We start from the raw sequence: 6,000 nt of genomic DNA, 5'->3' as shown, positions 1-6,000 counted from the left end.
TCACTGAGGTATAATTTTTTGCGAAGGGGAGAGCAGAAGCGTTGGGGAAAAAAAAGACCTGGACAGGAAAGAAGCTCTTGCGCTCCTCTTTGCAAAAAATTATGTAAAACCAACTAGCCCATCAGCTTACTGTTCTAAAGCTTCACTGAGGCATATTTCATTTCTTCTCATAAACTTAATACAATAATCGTAGAGTCAAAATGACGAAACGGTCTTTAGAGCGAGATCTCGATTACATATTTATTCATCATCTTCTTTCTCGGCGTTAGTCCCGTCCAGTGGCGGGTTCGGCTTTTCTAGACACTATTCTTCTACTGTTGACGAGAACATTCGCAAGAGTTCTGTCTCTAGATTTTGTTCACTTCCCTCCATGCCATGGCGAGATATCATGGGTACAAATACATCTACGAGGAGGTTAGTAACCTTGTAATAAAAAAAAGCCTGAAATGCACGTCAGTACAACTCATATTCAACGTCAAAGGACCTTGAAGGATGGCGTCCTGCGAACGATCTTCGGCTGCTAAGGGTCCATTGCTCCTTCGAGGAGAAATAGATTGGCACAACTATCGAAAATTGACTCTTGTTAAGAGATTGCCTAGTTCTAGTGTGTTCGATCTCACCCCCATAAGATTTTCTGGGACGTAACTCGTAAGGATACGGCTCTTTTGCCTCAAACTCTCGGAAGAAAATATGAATACGCAAAAGTTACAGCAGCCACCCGTTCCAGCAGCTATAATGGGCTTAAATGCTTTCAAGTATTTAAGAAGATGAGGGAAAGAAATGCGTCGCGTCACACAGCCAAAATAAATTAAATGAAAAATTAATTGAGAAAGTCGGAACCAGAATTCGCACTCATATTATTCTTATCATAAAACAAGATGTGCGGTAGTGGTGTCCATTCCTGGCACCAGTTACCACGTCTTAGGGGGGCGGGTTATGCTTGAACATTCATATAGCGTGCTTCCTGTGCATGGTAAATAACATCAGACATCCAAATAATCCAAAGCTTTCAACAGATAAACTTTGCTTTCTGAAGAAACATCCACGTAGCAGAAAAATGAACGTTGTTTACACAGCCTCATGTTCCGTCTTTCATGCCCTGGAAACTGAATCTGAAAAATAAATATCTCGTAAATCTCAAAGCACTGCATGAGAAAAAGAAATCTAGAACACCAGTGGCTTCTATACCGAGGACGACATCCTTTCTTCGTGAAAACCCTTTTTATAGAAGAGACTTCTGTGAATACCTCATACTTATGTTTAATTCACAGCTCCCGAAATGTTTACTCACCTCAAAACGAGCGCGATAGTTCCTAGCCACAACGGCAGCCAGGCGGGCGAATATTCAATCGAGTGTAAGAGGGTCTACAGCCTCCGGAAACCCTCAGAAACCATAAGCCTATTTAGAAAACAAGACCATTCGTTTTGAAGGAAAGATTCGGAAGTGAAGCTCGAAGCGCATATATCGACCAAGGCTTTGAAAAACGCTCGTTTATATTAAAAGCGGTCAAACTTCACAGAGTTCAGAACAGAGCCACCCATATTTTTTCCGTTAGTAAAGTTGGTGCAGATCGTATTTCCTGAGTACTTGCTCCTAGGTGGGTGATGAAAGGGACTTTTGAAATGTGTTTACACGCGCTCTTTTCACTTTCTGAGTAGCTGAAGAATGATTTGGCAGCGATGAGATTTCGTGTTGGTAGGGAGTGTTGACGGTAACCCGGGCATCCGTTGTACTTCACGTCAGACGGATGGTAATTGGGACTTTTACAGGCTTTAATTGCGGGTTACATGATGCCCGAAATCCAGAAATGGTCCAAACAACACTATGTGATCATGCCTATTGAACTCAACCGCAATGAGTCAACTGGTCTATGCCGACCTCTCCTCACTTTTATTACTTTTCAATATATATATATCATCAGCATGGTTACGCCGACTGCACGGCGAAGGGGCCTCGCCCATACTTCTCCAACTACCCCGGTCATGTACTAATTGTGGCCATGTTGTCCCTGCAAACTTCTTAATCTCATCCGGCCACCTAACTTTCTGCCGTCCCCTGCTACGCTTCCCTTCCCTTGAAATCTAGTTCGTAACCCTGAATGACCATCGGTTATCTTCCCTCCTCATTACATGTCCTGCCCGTGCCCCCCACCCCCATTTCTTTTTCTTGATTTCAACGAAGATGTCATTATCATTAACTCGCGTTTGTTCCCTCACCCAATCTGCTCTTTTCTTATGCCTTAACGTTGCACCTATAATTCTGCCTTCCATAGCTCGTTGATATATATATATATATATATAGCAAGCAAGGACAACATTGCATTGCGGGAAATAGTTCTCTTATTTGGATTGTCGAGTTATAAAATTACAATAAGTGATTCCTCCTGTGTCGTCAACTAAATGTCAGCATAAAACCCTAAGTGTATATGCCATAAAAACGAGCCGAAGCAATTTATTCTGCTTACTGTAGTACGTTATGATTTACGCTGCACTCGTGCATGTCTAAAAAGCGTGCGCCTCACAATTAGGATTGCAAAGGAAATAGATGAGTCAGCAGCTCTATGGGTAGGGCAAGGTGTTCGCCGCACATTCCATTATCAGTACATTCCTTATTAGTGGTGGCTAGTGGATTCATTACGACGTAGCACGAACGTTTTAGACTTGTGTACCGGAGGTGATTGTATGCGGCAGTAGCTGCCCTTTTCGCACCAGTTTCAACGTATTCACCACTGTCGATGTGCAAATGTACTGCTTAGCTGAGTTACACGCATAAAAGCTCGTAAAAATCTTGTCTACCAAATAAAGGTTATTAACTAATGGATAGCTCATATGACAATTCGTTGTTGGTGGACGTAGAAAAAAATTTAACGTGAAGTTCAAGCCTTCAACAAGGATGGAAAACATCTCCATTCCAGTTTGGTATCTACAATCGTCCAATATTTGTTTATCGACAACTAAGTACATGGTACTGCATGGTACTAAGACAACAAGGTGCTAAGTAAACATTTACTCATGTCAGGTGAAATTAAACGTTAATTTTAAATTTACTGAGCGGTTTCTTTAAGGCATAAAAGTTCTTCCTGCCCACTGCGTCCTTTATTAAGCAGAGGAATAGATATTTATCTACTAGTAACCATACCGATTCAGCATTACCTCACAATCTTTATCTATGCATTCCTTTCATTGGTTTCCTTACTTATTTTACCTGTCTATCGAGCACTGGTAATCGCACTGCACAACCAAGTGTCAGCTAAAGATTTACCTCCTGATACACCAATAAGAAGATAGAGCATCAATTAATTTTTTTAACTGTAGCACCTCTTCCCGGCATTAACAACACGTAGTGCAGTTACTAGTCAACAAAGATCGACTCCGAACAGTTTAGAGGGAGTGATTGAACGCGCCCGGAGCTAATGAGCCCGAGAATTGTCCCTCTCCATGTTTGAACTTAGGGTACATCTAAAATTTTACCGGAAGACCAGGGTTCACCTATGACACACCTGTGGCCATGTGACACGTAGAGCTGCCCCGAGCTGGCTAGAGGTTGGGGGATCGGGCAGTGCGGCGCCCTGTTCAGTACACGCCGGCGCTCCAGTGTCCGCATCCATGGAAACCAAGCCCGCTTTCTTCGAGAGACGAGGAGTGTAGAATAAACGAAGCAGGGAGTCACTTCTCCATCTACAGGAAACGATGGACTAACTAGACCGTGCTTAACTTGAAGTCGAACTCACGAGCTTTACAAACTAGCACGAATAGAAAAGATGACGAAGGCTCAACCGGAGAAAAGAAGGAACAAAAATTTGATCAGGCGGAGAGTTCCTAAAGCTGCGGGAAGCCTAGACAGATAATCGTTAAAGACAGGCGGGGGATGCGTTTGTATATATGTAGCGATGTCAATTCGGCGTGCCCCACCGCAGGGGTCATTGCACCATGCTTCGGAAATCCAGTTTACGTCACCTTGCCTCGCCCTGGGGGTCAATGACACCTGATCTTTCTTGGAACCGAAGTGGCTGCCCGACTGGGGTGCCACCACAGTTACTCGGCAAATGTACTTTTACTTTTGAATAAAGCCGGTCGACTCCCCGTTCTCAAGCAGTCAGAACGTGTATTCCTTGCCTCCGCTAAACCGTACACCCAACGCATATATGGTACGGCGCGGGGTAAGTATCGATGGCTTCATGTGAACAAGAATGATGGCAGGAAATAGGGGCGTGTATTCCTTCGCGTGTGCTGGGATTAGCCTTGCGAGATCATCACATGGTAGAGCCCACAGTCTATCTGAAGACCAAGCCCGTGCGACGCGGGAATCAAGGCGCAGTTCTCTTAATGGAAAAGCTCTGTGTTTGTCTAAATGCGTTGGAATTGAAGAGAGACGGAGAGAGAGAGGGCATGTAGCAGTTGGAAATAACTTGCAGATTAGAGATTATCTGGTTCTATCAGTCAGAAGCTAAGCTTCCAAAGTTTTAGTGTTGACTGAACAAGCACACAAACTTAAGTGACAAGCACAGTGGAGGCAGCGGCGCTTACAGTTGAAATAAACGTGTGTTAGTTGGTATTACAGCAAATAACGTATTTTTATATTAATTTGCTTATAATATTATTATTAATTAATAAAACAATGTGATGAGCAAATCAGTATCACTAAAGGAAAACGAAACATTGGCTTTCCTCTTGAAGTTTTCTTGAGTGCAGTTTCGGTAAACATTGCGTACGACCAGTGGCTGCCCTCTAAGTGATCTCATCGCTTCTACATTTTATTCATGTGCCTCAGCCCCTATTGCACCTCTTTCCACAGGACCGCAGCTGTGATAATATTGTTCTTTCTTTTTCACAGTTCATATTCACACGGGTATCTCGCCAATGACGGTCCGTCTTTCTATTGCAGCACATTTCCTGTTCGGGATCCCATATAAGAAGCATCTTGAGCTCTCTTTCATCTCTTCATGAACACTCATTTTAAATTGAGCTCCTAAGGTTGTAATAAAGTTTTTAGTAGCATCTCTTTCTTTGGCCAAAGCGGTTTACGCGGATGATGTCATCCTGCCAAATGACGGATGAAAAACAATATGCATGCCACGAGCAAATATTCCCTTTGTTTAGACTGCAATTGGCAGGGGAAAATTAGAAATGGAGGATTAGGCAAGGTTGAGAATCAATGTTAGCTGGTGGCACAAAGTGTTTGTGTCTTGGTTGATGAAATGAGAATTTCAGATTTAAGTTACAGATTTAATGATTCCAAGTTGCCACGTGCCAAATTAATTCCCGTCGGGTGTAGGCATTTGAACTTGCAAAAAAGCTAAATTATGGGGTTTTACGTGCCAAAACCACTTCCTGATTATGAGGCACGCCATAGTTGAGGACTCCGGAAATTTTGACCACCTGGGGTTCTTTGACGTGCACCTAAATCTAAGTACACGAGTTTTCTCGCATTTCGCCCCTATCGATATGCGGCCTCCGTGGCCGGGATTCGATCCCGCGACCTTGTGCTTAGCAGCCTAACACCATAGCCACTGAGCAGCCACGGCGGGTCATTTGAACTTGTGTATGAGGTATGATTCCGTATATTTTCTATCGCGAGATGAACGGAAATTTGACGGTAGTGTGTAGAGCCTTGCTTAGTCAAATATATGACCATGTTCCTTGAAATAGCTGGCTGCTGCTTTAGGTAAATTGTGTTTTGTATCTGCGTGGCGACCGTTGAGTCTTGTATGAATTTCTTGTCCAGTCTCACCTATGTATTGTTTGCTACAAGCGGCACAATCTAGACAGTAAACTACGTTGCTTGATGTGCAGCTGAAACTCGCAGTTATATTTTGTGAGTAATTCGACGCTGTACTTTTTACTGTAGTCGCAGATTGAATATATTTGCATGTAGAGCACCTGGGGCTGCCAGAGGGACTGGTTGCTAACTTCGTTTTTGTCTTTAGGGTCGTATGTACAAGAATATCTTTTAAATTCTTGTTGCGTCTGCAGGCCACTCTGGGCGGGTTGGAAAAAATC

The sequence above is a fragment of the Dermacentor variabilis genome, chromosome 4, assembly GCF_050947875.1.
Source record: "Dermacentor variabilis isolate Ectoservices chromosome 4, ASM5094787v1, whole genome shotgun sequence".
NCBI lineage: Eukaryota > Metazoa > Arthropoda > Arachnida > Ixodida > Ixodidae > Dermacentor > Dermacentor variabilis.
Note: the sequence above shows the minus strand (reverse complement) of the source record.